Consider the following 18773-nt stretch of genomic DNA (forward strand, 5'->3'; position numbering starts at 1 on the left):
ATTTGGGTTTATTCTATTTGGAGTTTACTGGACTTCTTTGATTTTGCATATTTATGTCTATTATAATGGTTGGGATGTTATCCCCATTTAGCTCCTCAAATAATCTTCCTAGCCATTTTCTCTTCTCCTCCTGGGCAATCAATGAGTCTTATGTTTGCGTGCTTCATGTTGTCCATCATTTCCCTGCAAAGTTTTCCATCATTTTTGCCATTTCTTTTGTGCATTGATATTCAATTTTCCTATCCTTTAGTTCACTTATTCTTTCTTCTGCTCTTCAAATCTGATATTGTGTGTCTCTAGTATATTTTTAATTTGGTCTGCAGTATCTTTCATTTCTGTGATATCTGCTATTTTTCTACTTATTCTTTCAAATTCTTCTTTATGCTCTTCTAGTGTCTTCTCAATAGCCAGTCCATTGAATTTATGAGATTTGTATGAATATCTTTGATTAGTATTTCAAATTCTCCTCTGATGTTTTAATTTGGTCTTTTGGCTGTGCCATATCTGCCTGCATCTGCATATGCTTTATGATTGTTGGATTTGAGGTATTTCATTATCTTTTAGGGTCATTTTGAAAGTTGATTTTCCTCAGTCAAAGGTTTTGTATTTGCTTGGGTTCACTTTGAAGGTTTCCTTTTGCACTTAGTTCATAAGTTATTCCCTGCCAAACCAAGTTCCAGCCCTTATGCAGGGTGTGCAACTCTACTTCAGGATCTGTTTAAAGGTAGACAGCAAGTTTGCCAGACTGAATTTTCCGTTTCTTCCCAGCAAATGGCACTCTTGGGCCTCCTCTACCCCTGAAGCCCACCTCTCCCTGGCTGTGGCAGCTGGGTTAGCTGGATAAAGACAGTGCATTTTCTTCCATGTCTGCTTGTTCTGGTATGTGCTGGAAGCAACTGTACTTGGGTTGGGTGGTGAGCAGTGTGCACCTCAGTGGAGATTCCACTTGTGGGCCCGATGGGACTGGTGGCCCCCAAGCTCCCACTTGGAATGACCTCAGGCTTTGGGACTGGGTATGTCAGTTGCCCCTTTCTATAGTCACGCCTAGGAGTAGCATGGGGAGTGGGGCATGGTGTGGGGCACGGGTTGTTGGAAATGGGGATGTGGGGTGTGGTGTGGATTGTGGCACTGGTTCAGAGTACAGGGGCACAGATTGGGCATTGGGGAGAAATAGGTGTGGATGACAACATGGGGTATGGCTGGGTGTATAGGAACAGGGCATATGGGCACATGGCAAGGCTGCAGCATGGACTTGCTGCAGGGTGCAGGGCAATGTGTGCGATGCTTTGCTGTGTTGGTGGGGTATGGGGCATGGAGTGCAGGGCACTGCATGTCGCAGGTGCATGTGTGTGCATAGTGGTGCACAGGTGCATGGGTGTGTGTGTGTGCTCGGTGGCGGGGTGCTGACATGTGGGGTTAGGCATGAGGTGCACAGGGTATGGTGTCCTGGGGGCAGCAAGTGGGGTGGTAGCACATGTTGTATGTTGCAGCCAGCATGAGTGCCAGGATACTGTGCAGGGTGTGGTGGCCTGGAACATCTTCAGGGAGATAATCTAATTAAAGTTTCAAACATACAGTACTGAATAGGGATTAGAAGAAATGGCTGCCTTTACAAAATGGGATTAGGATTAAAACATGGCTTTTCTAGGGTACATACATCCTTTCAAACCAGCACATACATGAAGCAAGTTCATTAAACAAAACTTGTCATAATTTCTGTTACCTCATGCTATAGTATATTTAAATATAGGACATCCCAAACTGGGCCCACATTCCTCATTTCTTCCTTTTGGTTTACAGTGCTTTCATTACAGGAAAATTATCAGACTGCAGTAGTACAAATTGAAGCCCGTTTTGGCCTCCCTGAGCATTTTATACACCAAGTGGGAAAAACATGTTTTTCCTTAAAAAAGTAAAGCAGTTGGGGAAAGGGAGGAGGGAAAGAAGAACCAGCAAACATCTGGACCAAAACATGATTCTGAGCAGATTGGTATTAAAAAAAATACATACAGAAGTTTGATATTTTAGAAATTGATATTCTTTAAATTAAACATGTACACTATCTTTTAGAAGGTGTTCATGTTTCTCTAGGGTTTTTCTGCCCTGTTCTATGATTTCTGATCTAGAATTACTTTTGCACATATGCACCAGGATACATATGCAAGGATGTCCATTCTAGTGTGATTTGCAATTGAGAAAAATTATAAACAACACCAGAAACATCCATAGTAAATGGATAAATATATTGTTTTATTTTAATAAAATGGAATGCTCTATGTGACATTAAAATGAGTGAACACCAAAGAGCTAAATGTATATATTCAGTAAATAATCAAAATAGAATGTTGAATGAAAAAAAAGTTGCCAAAGTATCATTCTCTGTGATAACATTTATATTACATTTTAAAATATTTTAACTATGATATTATTTCTGAATATATATACTAATAGATAATTTTACTGAATGTTTGTTCTATGTGTAGAACAGTATTCTAAGTCCTTTTATTTATTAACCTGTATAATTCAATTCTAAGAAGAAGATGCCAGTTATCCCATTAGAATGGCTAAAACAAATATATAAAATAATAGTTGTCCATGCCAATTATTGAAGAGGGTATGGATGGTTGGAATTCAAATACACTTCTGGTTACAATGTTAAGTTACAGCCTACCTGGAAAACCATTTGGAAGTTCTATATAAGTGTAAACATACTGAAACTATATGACCCTGCTGTTCCATTCTTCTATATTCATCCAAGGAGGCTTAAAATTATATGCCACACAAAGACTTGTACATGGATATTCATGTAACATTTATTTGTAATAGCCAAAACTAAAAACAATTTAAATGCCTGTCAATAGTTGAGTGGATAAACACAATGTGGTATTTGCATATAATGGGATATTACTCAGCAATAAAAAGAAATGAATTACTGATACCTGCAAAAACATAACTCCATCTCCAGTCATTATGTTGAATGAAAAAAGTTAGACAAAGTAGAGTATGTTATTTATTATTCCATTTATTCTACAAAATACGAATTAATTGGGCAGGCTATGGTGGCTCAGCAGGCAGAGTTCTCACCTGCCATTTCAGAGACCCGGGTTCAATTCCTTGTGCCTGCCCATGCAAAAAAAAAAAAAAAAAAAAAAAAAAAAGCTGCAAAATACAAATTAATTTTCATTGATAGAAAGCAGATATCAATAGTTGTCTGGGAATGGAGATGGAGGAAGGGTGGGATGACAAAGATGTTAGAGAAATTTTTTGTAGCTGATAAGTTTGTTATGTTGATTGTAGTGATGTTTTCTGGGTATTGTGATGGTTTGGGGCTGTATGTACATCAGAAAACCATGTTCTTAAAGTTAATTTATTCCTGTTGTTACAAACCCTTTGTAAGTAGTACCTTTAGATGGAACTAATTTAGTTAAGGTGTGACCCACCTCAATCAGGATAGGTCTTAACCACATTACTGGAGTCCATCATAAATGCATGAAATTTGGACAAAAAGAGAAAGCCATGGAAGTAAGTTGAAACCAAGAAAACTCAAAAGAGTAGGGAGAGACCAGCAGACCCCACCATGTGTCTTGCAGAAGCCTTGGACGTCTTTAATCAGATTTATTTCTAGGTATCTTGTGTTTTCGGTGCTACTGTGAATAGAATTTTAAAACTTTTTCTGTCTGTTTGCTGGCCATGCAACTGTTTGCTGCAAGTACAATTAATTTTTGTGTATTTACCTGGGATCCTGTGACCTTACTAAATTTATTTGTTCAAATAAGTAAACACTTACAGTTTTGTCTTTCCTTACCTTCACTCTATTTATTTGTTTTTTTGTTTATAGTTAGAGCACTGATCTCCAGAACTTTGCCTCCACAATAGAACTGGTGTAAGTGGACAGCATTCCCTTATTATTGATCTAAGGGGGAGCTCAGGGAGAAATAATTACATATTATACCACCATTTGGTGTGTTATTACTTATATATTTTTTGTAATGCCATTTTTTAGTATCAAGAAGATTTCTTGTATACCTAGTTTTCTGAAGGGTTTTCTTTTGTCATTATGCATGTGGAATGTTGTTAAATGTTTTTCTGCATCTACTGAAATAATTAAATGATGCTGTCCTTCATTCCATTAATGTGATGAATTACATTGCTTGATTTTCAAATGTTAAAACAATCTTGCATTCTTTGGTTAAAGCTTATTTAGTCATGATATCATGATATATTATCCTTCCTATATATTGTGAGATTCAATTTGCTAGTGTTTTGTTAAGGTTATTTTATTCATATCCATGAGCAATGTTCCTCTGTAATTATAATTTTTTGTATTGTCTTTGTCAAACTTGGTGTTTGAATTATGGTGGTCTCATAGATGAGGACTTCTCTCTCTTTTAAATGAATTTTCTATGAATTTGGTGTTATTTTCCTTGAAATTTTGATAAAATTCATTAGTGAAACATCTCTGCTGGGAGTTTAATTTTTTTTTTAATTTTTTTTTTATTAACGGAAAGAAAGAAAAAAAAAGAAATTAACACAACATTTAGAAATCATATCGTTCTACATATGCACTCAGTAATTCTTAACATCATCACATAGATGCATGATCATCGTTTCTTAATACATTTGCATCGGTTTAGAGAAACTAGCAACACAACAGAAAAAGATATAAAATGTTAATATAGAGAAAAGAAATAAAAGTAGTAATAATAGTAAAAAACAACAACAAAAAAACCCCATAGCTCAGATGCAGCTTCATTCAGTGTTTTAACATGATTACTTTACAATTAGGAATTATTGTGCTGTCCATTTTTGAGTTTTTGTATCTAGTCCTGTTGCACAGTCTGTATCTCTTCCGCTCCAATTACCCATTATCTTACCCGGTTTCTAACTCCTGCTGGACTCTGTTACCAATGACATATTTCAAGTTTATTCTCGAATGTCCGTTCACATCAGTGGGACCATACAGTATTCGTCCTTTAGTTTTTGGCTGGACTCACTCAGCATAATATTCTCTAGGTCCATCCATGTTATTACATGCTTCATAAGTTTATCTTGTCTTAAAGCTGCATAATATTCCATCGTATGTATATACCACAGTTTATTTAGCCATTCTTCTGTTGATGGACATTTTGGCTGTTTCCATCTCTTTGCAATTGTAAATAACGCTGCTATAAACATTGGTGTGCAAATGTCCGTTTGTGTCTTTGCCCTTAAGTCCTTTGAGTAGATACCTAGCAATGGTATTGCTGGGTCGTATGGCAATTCTATATTCAGCTTTTTGAGGAACTGCCAAACTGCCTTCCACAGTGGTTGCACCATTTGACATTCCCACTAACAGTGGATAAGTGTGCCTCTTTCTCCACATCCTCTCCAGCACTTGTCATTTTCTGTTTTGTTGATAATGGCCATTCTGGTGGGTGTGAGATGATATCTCATTGTGGTTTTGATTTGCATTTCTCTAATGGCCAGGGACATTGAGCATTTCTTCATGTGCCTCTTGGCCATCCGTATTTCCTCTTCTGGTAGGTGTCTGTTCAAGTCTTTTTCCCATTTTGTAATTGGGTTGGCTGTCTTTTTGTTGTTGAGTTGAACAATCTCTTTATATATTCTGGATACTAGACCTTTATCTGATATATCATTTCCAAATATTATCTCCCATTGTGTAGGCTGTCTTTCTACTTTCTTGATGAAGTTCTTTGATGGACAAAAGTGTTTAATTTTGAGGAGCTCCCATTTATTTATTTCTTTCTTCAGTGCTCTTGCTTTAGGTTTAAGGTCCATAAAACCACCTCCAGTTGTAAGATTCATAAGATATCTCCCTACATTTTCCTCTAACTGTTTTATGGTCTTAGACCTAATGTTTAGATATTTGATCCATTTTGAGTTAACTTTTGTATAAGGTGTGAGATGCGGGTCTTCTTTCATTCTTTTACATATGGATATCCAGTTCTCTAGGCACCATTTATTGAAGAGACTGTTCTGTCCCAGGTGAGTTGGCTTGACTGCCTTATCAAAGATCAAATGTCCATAGATGAGAGGGTCTATATCTGAGCACTCTATTCGATTCCATTGGTCGATATATCTATCTTTATGCCAATACCATGCTGTTTTGACCACTGTGGCTTCATAATATGCCTTAAAGTCAGGCAGCGCGAGACCTCCAGCTTCGTTTTTTTTCCTCAAGATGTTTTTAGCAATTCGGGGCACCCTGCCCTTCCAGATAAATTTGCTTATTGGTTTTTCTATTTCTGAAAAATAAGTTGTTGGGATTTTGATTGGTATTGCATTGAATCTGTAGATCAGTTTAGGTAGGATTGACATCTTAATTATATTTAGTCTTCCAATCCATGAACACGGTATGCCCTTCCATCTATCTAGGTCTTCTGTGATTTCTTTTAGCAGTTTTTTTGTAGTTTTCTTTATATAGGTTTTTTGTCTCTTTGGTTAAATTTATTCCTAGGTATTTTATTCTTTTAGTTGCGATTGTAAATGGGATTCGTTTCTTGATTTTCCCCTCAGATTGTTCATTACTAGTGTATAGAAAAGCTACAGATTTTTGAATGTTGATCTTGTAGCCTGCTACTTTGCTGTACTCATTTATTAGCTCTAGTAGTTTTGTTGTGGATTTTTCCGGGTTTTCGACGTATAGTATCATATCGTCTGCAAACAGTGATAGTTTTACTTCTTCCTTTCCAATTTTGATGCCTTGTATTTCTTTTTCCTATCTAATTGCTTTGGCTAGAACTTCTAACACAGTGTTGAATAATAGTGGTGATAGTGGACATCCTTGTCTTGTTCCTGATCTTAGGGGGAAAGTTTTCAATTTTTCCCCATTGAGGATGATATTAGCTGTGGGTTTTTCATATATTCCCTCTATGATTTTAAGGAAGTTCCCTTGTATTCCTATCTTTTGAAGTGTTTTCAACAGGAAAGGATGTTGAATCTTGTCAAATGCCTTCTCTGCATCAATTGAGATGATCATGTGATTTTTCTGCTTTGATTTGTTGATATGGTGTATTACATTAATTGATTTTCTTATGTTGAACCATCCTTGCATACCTGGGATGAATCCTACTTGGTCATGATGTATAATTCTTTTAATGTGTTGTTGGATACGATTTGCTAGAATTTTATTGAGGATTTTTGCATCTATATTCATTAGAGAGATTGGTCTGTAGTTTTCTTTTTTTGTAATATCTTTGCCTGGTTTTTGGTATGAGGGTGATGTTGGCTTCATAGAATGAATTAGGTAGTTTTCCCTCCACTTTGATTATTTTGAAGAGTTTGAGGAGAGTTGGTACTAATTCCTTCTGGAATGTTTGATAGAATTCACATGTGAAGCCGTCTGGTCCTGGACTTTTCTTTTTAGGGAGCTTTTGAATGACTAATTCAATCTCTTTACTTGTGATTGGTTTGTTGAGGTCATCTATTTCTTCTTGAGTCAAAGTTGGTTGTTCATGTCTTTCCAGGAATGCGTCCATTTCATCTAAATTGTTGTATTTATTAGCGTAAAGTTGTTCATAGTATCCTGTTATTGCCTCCTTTATTTCTGTGAGGTCAGTAGTTATGTCTCCTCTTCCATTTCTGATCTTATTTATTTGCATCCTCTCTCTTCTTCTTTTTGTCAATCTTGCTAAGGGCCCATCAATCTTATTGATTTTCTCATAGAACCAACTTCTGGTCTTATTGATTTTCTCTATTGTTTTCATGTTTTCAATTTCATTTATTTCTGCTCTAATCTTTGTTATTTCTTTCCTTTTGTTTGCTTTGGGATTAGTTTGCTGTTCTTTCTCCAGTTCTTCCAAGTGGACAGTTAATTCCTGCATTTTTGCCTTTTCTTCTTTTCTGATAAAGGCATTTAGGGCAATAAATTTCCCTCTTAGCACTGCCTTTGCTGCGTCCCATAAGTTTTGATATGTTGTGTTTTCATTTTCATTTGCCTCTAGGTATTTACTAATTTCTCTTGCAATTTCTTCTTTGACCCACTTGTTGTTTAAGAGTGTGTTGTTGAGCCTCCATGTATTTGTGAATTTTCTGGCACTCTGCCTATTATTGATTTCCAACTTCATTCCTTTATGATCCGAGAAAGTGTTGTGTATGATTTCAATCTTTTTAAATTTGTTAAGACTTGCTTTGTGACCCAGCATATGGTTTATCTTTGAGAATGATCCATGAGCACTTGAAAAAAGGGTGTATCCTGCTGTTGTGGGATGTAATGTCCTATAAATGTCTGTTAAGTCTAGCTCATTTATAGTAATATTCAGATTCTCTATTTCTTTATTGATCCTCTGTCTATATGTTCTGTCCATTGATGAGAGTGGTGAATTGAAGTCTCCAACTATTATGGTATATGTGTCTATTTCCCTTTTCAGTGTTTGCAGTGTATTCCTCACGTATTTTGGGGCATTCTGGTTCGGTGCATAAATATTTATGATTGTTATGTCTTCTTGTTTAATTGTTCCTTTTATTAGTAGATAGTGTCCTTCTTTGTCTCTTTTAACTGTTTTACATTTGAAGTCTAATTTGTTGGATATTAGTATAGCTACTCCTGCTCTTTTCTGGTTGTTATTTGCATGAAATATCTTTTCCCAACCTCTCACTTTCAACCTATATTTATCTTTGGGTCTAAGATGCATTTCCTGTAGACAGCATATAGAAGGATCCTGTTTTTTAATCCATTCTGCCAGTCTGTGTCTTTTGATTGGGGAATTCAGTCCATTAACATTTAGAATTATTACTGTTTGGATAATATTTTCCTCTAACATTTTGTCTTTTGTATTATATGTATCATATCTGACTTTCCTTCTTTCTACACTCTTCTCCATATCTCTCTCTTCTGTCTTTTTGTATCTGACTCTAGTGCTCCCTTTAGTATTTCTTGCAGAGCTGGTCTCTTGGTCACAAATTCTCTCAGTGACTTCTTGTCTGAGAATGTTTTAATTTCTCCCTCATTTTTGAAGGACAATTTTGCTGAATATAGGAGTCTTGGTTGGCAGTTTTTCTCTTTTAGTAATTTAAATATATCATCCCACTGTCTTCTAGCTTCCATGGTTTCTGCTGAGAAATCTACACATAGTCTTATTGGGTTTCCCTTGTATGTGATGGATTGCTTCTCTCTCGCTGCTTTCAAGATCCTCTCTTTCTCTTTGACCTCTGACATTCTAACTAATAAGTGTCTTGGGGAACACCTATTTGGGTCTAATCTCTTTGGGGTGCGCTGCATCTTGGATCTGTAATTTTAGGTCTTTCATAAGAGTTGGGAAATTTTCAGTGATAATTTCTTCCATTAGTTTTTCTCCTCCTTTTCCCTTCTCTTCTCCTTCTGGGATGCCCACAACACGTATATTTGTGTGGTTCATATTGTCCTTGAGTTCCCTGATACCCTGTTCGAATTTTTCCATTCTTTTCCAAATAGTTTCTGTTTCTTTTTGAAATTCAGATGTTGTATCCTCCAAATCACTAATTCTATCTTCTGTCTCTTTAAATCTATCATTGTAGATATCCATTGTTTTTTCCATCTTTTCTACTTTATCCTTCACTTCCCTAAGCTCTGTGATTTGTTTTTTCAGTTTTTCTATTTTTTCTTTATGTTCAGCCCATGTCTTCTTCATGTCCTCCCTCAATTTATCGATTTCGTTTTTGAAGAGGTTTTCCATTTCTGTTCGTATATTCAGCATTAGTTGTCTCAGCTCCTGTATCTCATTTGAACTATTGGTTTGTTCCTTTGACTGGGCCATATTATCAATTTTCTGAGCATGATCCGTTATCTTCTGCTGGCGTCTGGGCATTTAGTCAGATTTCCCTGAGTGTTGGACCCCACAGGTTGTAAGATTTTTCTGTGAAATCTCTGGGTTCTGTTTTTCTTATCCTGCCCAGTAGGTGGCGCTCGTGGCACATGTTTGCCTTCGGGATCCACCAGTAAAAGTTGCTGTGGGTCCTTTAGCTCTACAAAACTCTTGCTGTAGGGGAGGTTTGGCAGCCGAAGCGTCTTGGAAGAGTGCCAGCTGTCCCGGGGGTCCGAACGCGGGGAGGGTCGCCGGCCGCCGCAGCACGTGAGAGTGCCCGACCAAATTTCCTATTCGGCCCGGGGCGCCAAGTGTGGCGGAAGGGCGCCAGCTGTCGCAGCCCGGTTGAGTGCACTGTTCTCAGGCGGACCGGGGAGTCACGTGTTCGGAAGGGACCCCCTGGTTACCGTTCTCCGCAGTCTGGGGATTTCTGACCCAACTCTTTCAGTTGGTCCGGGGGGCCTCGCGTGGTGTGGACGCCAGCCGCCACGGCCTGTGGGGACCGCCTGCCCACTTCTGCCAGCTGGCCTGGGAAGGAGGAAGGAAGGGACTCCGACCACTTGCCGTACCGCCCAGGAAAGCCTGCGTCCCTCGGTGTTCTCACCCGAGCTGGTTCTCCCAGACAGTCAGCCGTTCCAGGATGGGGTGCGCTGTCCCTTTGATCTCTGTCGTGGCTCTGGGAGCTGCTCTGTATTGTCTCCACTCCCCCAGTAGCTGTTCTGGAGGAGGAAAGGTGAGGGCGGCAAGGCTGTCGAGGCTGGTAGCGGAGGAGCCGGTGAAGGCGGAAGAGGGCACCGTGGTGGTTGGAGAGCCGCTGGAGCAGGAGGGGGAAGAGGGGAGACGGGCCGGCGGAGAAAGAGAGGGGAGAAGGAGGGCGGGCGGGTCGGCTGCTGCGGGGCGTGGGCGCCGCGCGGCGACCTGGCGGAGAAAGAGAGGGGAGAAGGAGGGCGGGCGGGTCGGCTGCTGTGGGGCGTGGGTGCCACACGGCGGGCCGGCGGAGAAACTGGGGGTTTAATTTTTGGGAAGAAAAATTTCTTTAATATTTATTGGGGTATTTGAACTTTCTGTTTCTTCTCTCCGTGTAAGTATTATTTCCTTCTTTTTTTCTTATTTTATTTTACTTTGTTCTTATTCTTTTTCTTTTTCTTTTTTCTTTTAGTCCTGACCTTTGATCACTGCTTTTATATTTTATTATTTTCTAATAGAAGCATGTATAGATATTAATTTTCCTTTAAACACTGCTACAGTGAGTTGAGTGTTGATCTGTTAAAAGATGTGTACATGTCCTAATGCCAGAAACCTGTGATTGCGAACTTATTTGGATAAACAGTCTTGGCAGATGCAGTTGAATTAAAGATCTTGAGAAGAGATCATTTTGGATTACCTGGGTCCTGTGATGGTTCATATCATGTACCAACTTGGCTAGGTTGTGGTGCCCATTTGTTTAGTCAAGCAAGAATTGGTATGATTGTCACTGTGAGGGTGTTACATAGATGGGTTCAAATCATTAGCCAGTTAAGAATTGCTATGACTGATTACATGTACAGTCAACAAAGAGGATTGCTTCAGCAACGAGAAGAGTCTCCTCATTCAATCATGTGGAGGCCTAAAAGCCAGAACTGAGGACTTCAGCAGTCAGAAAGCATAATTTCTATCTCCTTTTCAGCAGGCACCATCTCCTAGGCAATTCAGCAGTCCCCAAATAGTTGCTTTTCCTGGGGAATTCAGCTTCACTTTATCAAATGTCTAACATTCAGCCTGCCTCACAGAATTTAGGCTTGCCAAATCCCATGGTCACATTAGGCAGTTCCTATAATAAAACTCTTAATATTTACTTATATAAGTAATATCCTTTTAGTTTTGTTTCTTGGGAGAACTCTGATCTTGAATACAATGACACATGTCCTTCTAAGAGACAGAAGAAAGGATGCACAGAGAATAGGCCCATCTATAGAGAACGCCAGAGATTAGAGTTACATAGTACACCAAGGAAAGCCTAGTGACAACAGAATTTGAAAGAGTCAAGAAAAGATTGCTCTCCTAGAATATTTGGAATGAGTTTATCCCTTCAGACATTTGATTTCAGACTACTGGGCTCCAGAACAGTGAGAAAATAAGTATTTGTAGTTTGAAGTCACCAAGATTGTGTAATTTGTTATAGCAACCTGTTCTAGTTTCTAGCTGCCAGAATGCAATATACCAGAAACAGAATGGCTTTTAAAAAGGGGAATTTAATAAGTTGCTAGTTTATAGTTCTAAGACCAAGAAAATGTCCCAGTTTAAAAAGTCTATAGAAATGTGCAATCTCTGGCAGCCAGGGAAAGATACCTTGGTTCAAGAAGGCCTATGAAGTTCAGGGTTTCTCTCAAGTGGAAGGGCACATGGCTAACACGGTTAGAGTTTCTCTCTCATCTGGAAAGGCACATGATGAACATGGTCAAGGTTCCTCTCTCATCTAGAAGGGCACATGGTGAACACAGCATCATCTGCCAGCTTCTTCTTTTGGCTTCCTGTTTCATGAAGCTCCCTGAAAGGCATTTTCCTTCTTCATCTCCAAAGGTTGCTAGCTGGTGTATTCTGCTTCTCGTGGCTATGTTGTTCTACTCTGCTCTCTCTGAATCTCTCCTTTCTTCAAAATGTTTCCTCTTTTTATAGGATTCCAGTAAACTAATCAAGGCCCACCCAAATGGGTGGAGACACGCCTCCACCTAATCCAGCTTGAAAATCACTCTTGATTAAATCACATCTCCAGGGAGATGATCTGATCACAGTTTCAAACATGCAATACTGAATAGAAATTAGAAGAAATGGCTGCCTTTACAAAAGGGGGTTAGGATTAAAATATGGCTTTTCTAGGGTACATACATCATTTCAAACCAGCACACAACCCTAGAAACCAATGTAACTGTTTAGGCAGCCTCCCACAAATTTTAATATGTTGTATTTTTGTTGCTATTCAATTAAAAATATTGTTTGGCTCCCCTTATGAAATCGTCATTGACTTAATGGATATTTAGAAGTGTAATTTTTAATTTGATGGTATTTGAGTTTTTCCTAGATATCTTATTTATTTCAAACATAATTGCATTATGTGGGTATGACATCCTCAAGCATATGAACATATGTATCATAGAAGTTCCAGAAGGACAAGAAAAAAAATTGGAAAAAATAATGTCTGAAAATTTCCCCCAAATAACAAAATATATGCATATATACATACAGGAAGCTCAGTGAATTCCAAACAGACAAACTGGATAAACTCAAAGTGACCCACACTGAGACACATTATGATGAAACTGTTGAATGCCAAAGACAAAAAGAGAATCCTGAAATCCAAAAGAGAGAGGCAACACATCATATATAAGGATGCCTCAATAAGAGGCCTCATCAGAAACCATGGAGGCAAGAAGGCAGTGGAATGAAATATTTTAAGTGCTGAAAAGAATAGCCAAAAAATAATAATCTAGCTAACAAAATTGACATTCAAAATAAGGGAGAAATTCAGACATTCCCCAATATACAAAAGCTAAGGGAATTCATCACCTTTAGAATGATCTTAAAGAAATGCTTATAGAAATTATTCAGAGTGACTATTTTATCAAATATTCAAAGAATAATAGTAACCTTTTTCAAACTCCTTCAAAAAATTGAGGATGAGGTGTTCTAGTATGCTAGCTGCCGGAATGCAATATACCAGTAAACGAATGGCTTTTAAAAAGGGGAATTTATTAAATTGTTAAGTTTACAGTTCTAAAGCCATGAAAATCTCCAAATTAAAGCAAGTGTATAAAAATGTCCAAATTAAGGCACCATTAAGAGGTTACCTTCACTCAAGAAGGGCTGATGAAGTTCAGGGTTTCTCTCTGAACTGAAAAGTCACATGATGAATATGGTGACATCTGCTAGTTTTCTCTTTAGGCTTCTTCTTTCATGAAGCTCCCCCAGGGCATTTCCCTTCTTCACCTCCAAAGGTCTCTGGTTGCCTGGGCTCTTGTGGTTCTTGTGACTTTGCTGTGGCTCTGTGGCCCTCTCCAAAATGTTTCCTCTTTTAAAGGATTCCAGTAAACTAATCAAGACTCACCTGGAATGGGTGATGGAGTCACGTTTCCCTCTCATCAAAAGTTAGTACCCACACTTGGGTGAGTCACATCTCCATGGAGATAATCTAATCAATTTCACACAGCAATATTGAATGAGGATTAAAGAACATAGCTTTTCTGGGGTATACCACAGATTCAAGCCAGCATATGAGGGGACACTTGTTAACTCATTATGTCAGCAGCATTCTAATACCAAAGCTAGATAAAAATATCCTAAGAAAATTAAAAACCAATATTCCTTATAAATATAGATGCTAAATCCTCAACAAAGTATTAGCAAACCAAATCCAACAACACATTAAAAGGATTATTTGCTTCAACCAATTGGAATTTATCACAGGAATGCAGAGGTGGTTCAGTGTATGAAAACTAATCAGCATAATACACTTTAATAGAAGGATAGAAAATATCCACATGATCATCTCAATTGATGCAGGGAAGGCATTTGACAAAATCTAGTGCTCCTTCTTGATGAAAGCTCTCAGACAACCAGGAATAGAAGGTATTCTTCCTCAACATCATAAAGTGCATATATGAAAAACCCACATCTAACATCATTCCCAGTGGTGAAAGATTTAAGAGCTTTTCCTCAAAGACTGGGGACAAATCTGAGGATTTGAAGAATGAAATTCTTCCCAATTTTTAGAACTTATTACAAAGCTACTGTAATCAAAATAGTGAGGTAATGACAGAAGATAGGCATATGATCAATGGAATAGAATTTAGCATTCAGAAATAAGCTCTCACATCTATGGTCAATTGATTTTTGACAATGGTGTCAAGTATACTCAATGGGAAAATAGTTTTTTCCACTAATTGTGCTGGAAAAAGTAGATATCCACATGCAAAAGAATGAAAGTATACCCCTACCTTACACCATATACAAAAATAAACTCAAATTGGATCAAAAGCTAAAATATAAGGGCAAATTATGAAAGTCCTAAAAAACACAAGGAAACATTATCAAGATTTTATTAGGCAATGAATTCTTAGATTGTACAGGAAAGCATGAGCAATAAAATAACTAAATAGATTAGACTTCATTAAAATTTAAAATTTTTGTTCATTGAAGGATATTATCAAGAAAGTGAAAATACAACCTCCAGAATGGGAAAAATACATGTAAATGATATATATGATAAGGGTTTACCATCTAGTGTATGTAAGCCCTGCAACTCAACAACATAAAAATAGGAATCCAATTTAAAAATTGATAAAAGGATATGAATAGATGTTTCTTCAAAGAATATAAAAAATGACCAATAAGCTATGAAAAACTGCTCAACATCATGAGCCATTAGGGAAATGCAAATCAAACCACAATTATATATCACTTCACATTCACTACAATGGCTATAATTTAAAAATGCCAAATAAAAAAATGCTGACAAAACGTGGAGAAATACAAACCTTCAGTACACTATTTGTGTCTATGTAAATTGGAATCCTCATTGTGGAAAACAGTTTGATGATTCCCCAAAATTTACACATAGAATTACTGTATGTCCTGGCAATATCACCTCTAGTTATATACCTAAAAGAACTGAAAGCTGGGGTCTAGGATAGATGGTCATACACTACATCATACAGCATTATTAATCATAGTGAAAACTTGGAAACAACCTAAGTGTCTGTCTATAAAAGAGTAGATAAACAAAATATGGAATATACATTGGAATATTGCTCAGTGATCAAAATCACTTAAGTTTTTTTTACATGCAACAATATGGATGAATCATGAAAAACATTAATCAGATTGAAATTATCCAGACACAAATCGACAAATAATGTATTATTCCACTTATATTAAATAACTAAAATTTGCAAATTCATAGAGGTTGAAAGTAGAGTACTGGTTGCCAGGTGCGTGGAGGGTTCATAAAAAAGAGTTAATACATAATGTATGCAGGGTGGTCTCTGTTTGAAGTGATGACAAAGTTTTGGTAATGGATGTTTGTGATAATAACACAGCATTCTGAATATTATTGATGCTCCTGTATTATATGCTTGGGAGTGTTCAAGATAGTAAATTTTATGTTTTATATATGTCAAAACAGTTTTTAAAATGAGATACAAAAGAGTCAATGACAAATGCATTAATGATCCTGGTCTGTATCTATTAGTGGGGGTGAAAATGAACAAAAGGTGATTATTAGGGCTATTGAAAAAAATATAAATATATTTGATAATTATACTTAATGGGGTTACATAAGTGACCCCATTCCTTCTTCATAGGAAATATACATGGAACTATTAAGTGGTCTGTGTCTTTTTTTTTTTTTTTTTTTTTTTTTTTTTAAAGACAGAGAGAAGGAAGGAAGGATAGAAGGAAGGAAGGAAGGAAGAAAGGGAAACATCTTTAAACATTTTCTTGTTTTATTGTATTCTGTTTCTCCGTTTTTGTTACATGGGCTGGGGCCGGGAATCGAACCGAGGTCCTCCGGCATAGCAGGCAAGCACTTTGCCCGCTGAGCCACCGCGGCCCGCCAGTGGTCTGTGTCTTTATATTATGATTGTCATGTGTATTACATCTGCGTACTTTGACAGCCTCTTCATACAGTCTTATAATTTCAGGTTTCAACATTCATAAATATTTTAAACAATTTAAGAGGAAATATGTTCAATTAAATTTACCTAGCTATTTGCCATTTCTATTATTATTATTTAATTCCTGTTGATCCAATTTTCCTTCTGATATTAAATTAATTTGTCCTGAAGAATTTTCTTTAGCATCTCTTATAGAGTGTGTCTGCTGATAACAAATTTTATTAGTTGTTATTCATCTGGGGATGTATTTACTTCATCTTAGTTCCTGGAGACTGCATTTATTTGATAGTTACATATTTTTTTCTTTCAGCACTTTAATGATCTTATACTGTCTCCTACATTCCATGGTTTCTGAGGAAAAATATTTGGTCACTTGAATTGTGTTATCCCTTAAATAATGTGCCATTTATCTCTAGCTTTCAATACTTTTTTCTTTATCATTGCTTCCAGAGTTTGATGTAAGTGTGTTTAGTTATTGCTTTCCTTTAATTATCTATTTAGGATTTGTTGATCTTTTTGACTGTTAATTCATATCTTTATTATTCAAATTTGGGAAATTTTTGGCCATTATTTCTTCAAATATTTTTTCTCCCTCAATTTCTTTCTTCTCTTTTTCTGAGCTAAGAATTGTGTTAGACTTTCTGATATTGTCCTACAGGTTCCAGAGAAACCATTCATTTTCTAAAAAATATTTTTTATCTTTGATATTTAGATTGGATAATTATTATTAAAATTTCTTCAAATTCATTGATTAATTTTCCAACATAACTTTCATTTTAATGTTAAGTATTTTCATTTTATATATATTACATTTTTCAGTTGTAAAAATCTTCATTTGTTTGTTTTTAAATAATTTTTATTCCTCTGCTCAGAACTTTGATCTTTCCATTCATTAAAATGTTTTTATCTTTACTTCAAATGCATAATTATAGTAACTGCTTTGTATAGTAATTTCAACTGGGTCATCTTGGGATTGGCATCTGTTAAATGTCATTTCCAGGGTGAATTAGTCACATTTTTCTTGTTAGTTTTATATTGAGTAATTTTGGATTAAATCTTCGATATTGTGAATAACTATACTGTGAAGACCTTAGGTTCTGTTATAATCCTTTTTACAGTGTTGATTTATTTTAACAAGTAATTAATCTGATTATGATTAGAACCTAAGCTCCATTGCTCTTTCTGCAGATGATAGTTTCAAATTCAATTCAGTTTTTGGAGCCTTTGTTGTGCTATTTTTAGTCACCATTAATGGGTAAGTCCCAAATTTGTGGTGCTTCACATCTATAATTAGGGAAATACCTTTCTTTGGCTGTTTTCTAACTCAAGTTTCCCCATACTCTGAATCTCGTTCCTCTGACCAGTAAAATGTTTTTCCCCTTGGTGTTTTAACCTCCCATACTTCTGCTCCGTCATGTAGCTCCATGATTGGTAACTGCTCTTATAGGAAATCTAGAAGAGAAAATACAATCAAAATAAAATAAATGGGAAACACACCTCATGATTCTTCACACAGCCTACCAGATGGACATTCCTCTAGTCCAAGTGGTTTTTGTCTATTTTGCAATTATACCCTGTGTTTAATGACTATAGCATTATAAGGCTTGATATTCTGAAGCCTAAATCCCCCAATTTTGTTTTTATTCATAAAAGTTATCTTGTCTCTAATTTACTCTCTGCTGTTCCATGTAAATTTTTATAATTGCTTTCTCAATTTCAACAATAGCAGCAAAAGCCACATTGATTGCAATTTTCTTTGAGATTGTGTTCAGCAATATTACTAAAGTTAATAATTCTAATAGTTCATTTGAAGATTCTTTTGGAATTTCTACAGGCATAAAATTCTCTGTAAATAATGGTATTGCATTTCTTAATTTCTTGTACTTTTAATTTTTATGTCTTTTTCTTGCATTATTGCCCTGGCTGTTATCTCCTGTATGGTTTTGAATAGAGGTGGTGATAGTGGATCATTTTTTCAATTCTTTTTACAGGGCTAAAGCTTTCTGTTTTATTAAACACAGGGTATAATTGCAAAATAGACAAAAACCACTTGGACTAGAGGAATGTCCAGCTGGTAGGTTGTGTGAAGAATCATGAAGTGTGTTTCCCATTTATTTTATTTTGATTGTATTTTCTCTTCTAGATTTCCTATAAGAGCAGTTACCAGTCATGGAGCTACATGACTGAGCAGAATTATTTGTTCTAGATGTAAAAAACAAAACAAAACAAAAAGCCTTTTTGAGATTAAGAATGTTTTATCTTATATTTTTCTAAGAGATTTTTATTTACATGAGTGGGTGCTGCTCTTTTATAGATTATGTTTTCTCTTTGTAAATTAACTTTA

At 36.5% G+C, this 18773-nt stretch overlaps 1 protein-coding gene across 6 annotated transcripts in view; it reads left to right on the top strand.

The window, feature by feature from the left end:
* Window positions 1-18773, top strand: part of LOC143674264 (BEN domain-containing protein 5) — a 1810590-nt gene that overhangs the window by 412949 nt on the left and 1378868 nt on the right. The window lies entirely within an intron of this gene.

The sequence above is a fragment of the Tamandua tetradactyla genome, chromosome 2 (assembly GCF_023851605.1).
Source record: "Tamandua tetradactyla isolate mTamTet1 chromosome 2, mTamTet1.pri, whole genome shotgun sequence".
Taxonomy (NCBI): Eukaryota; Metazoa; Chordata; class Mammalia; order Pilosa; family Myrmecophagidae; genus Tamandua; species Tamandua tetradactyla.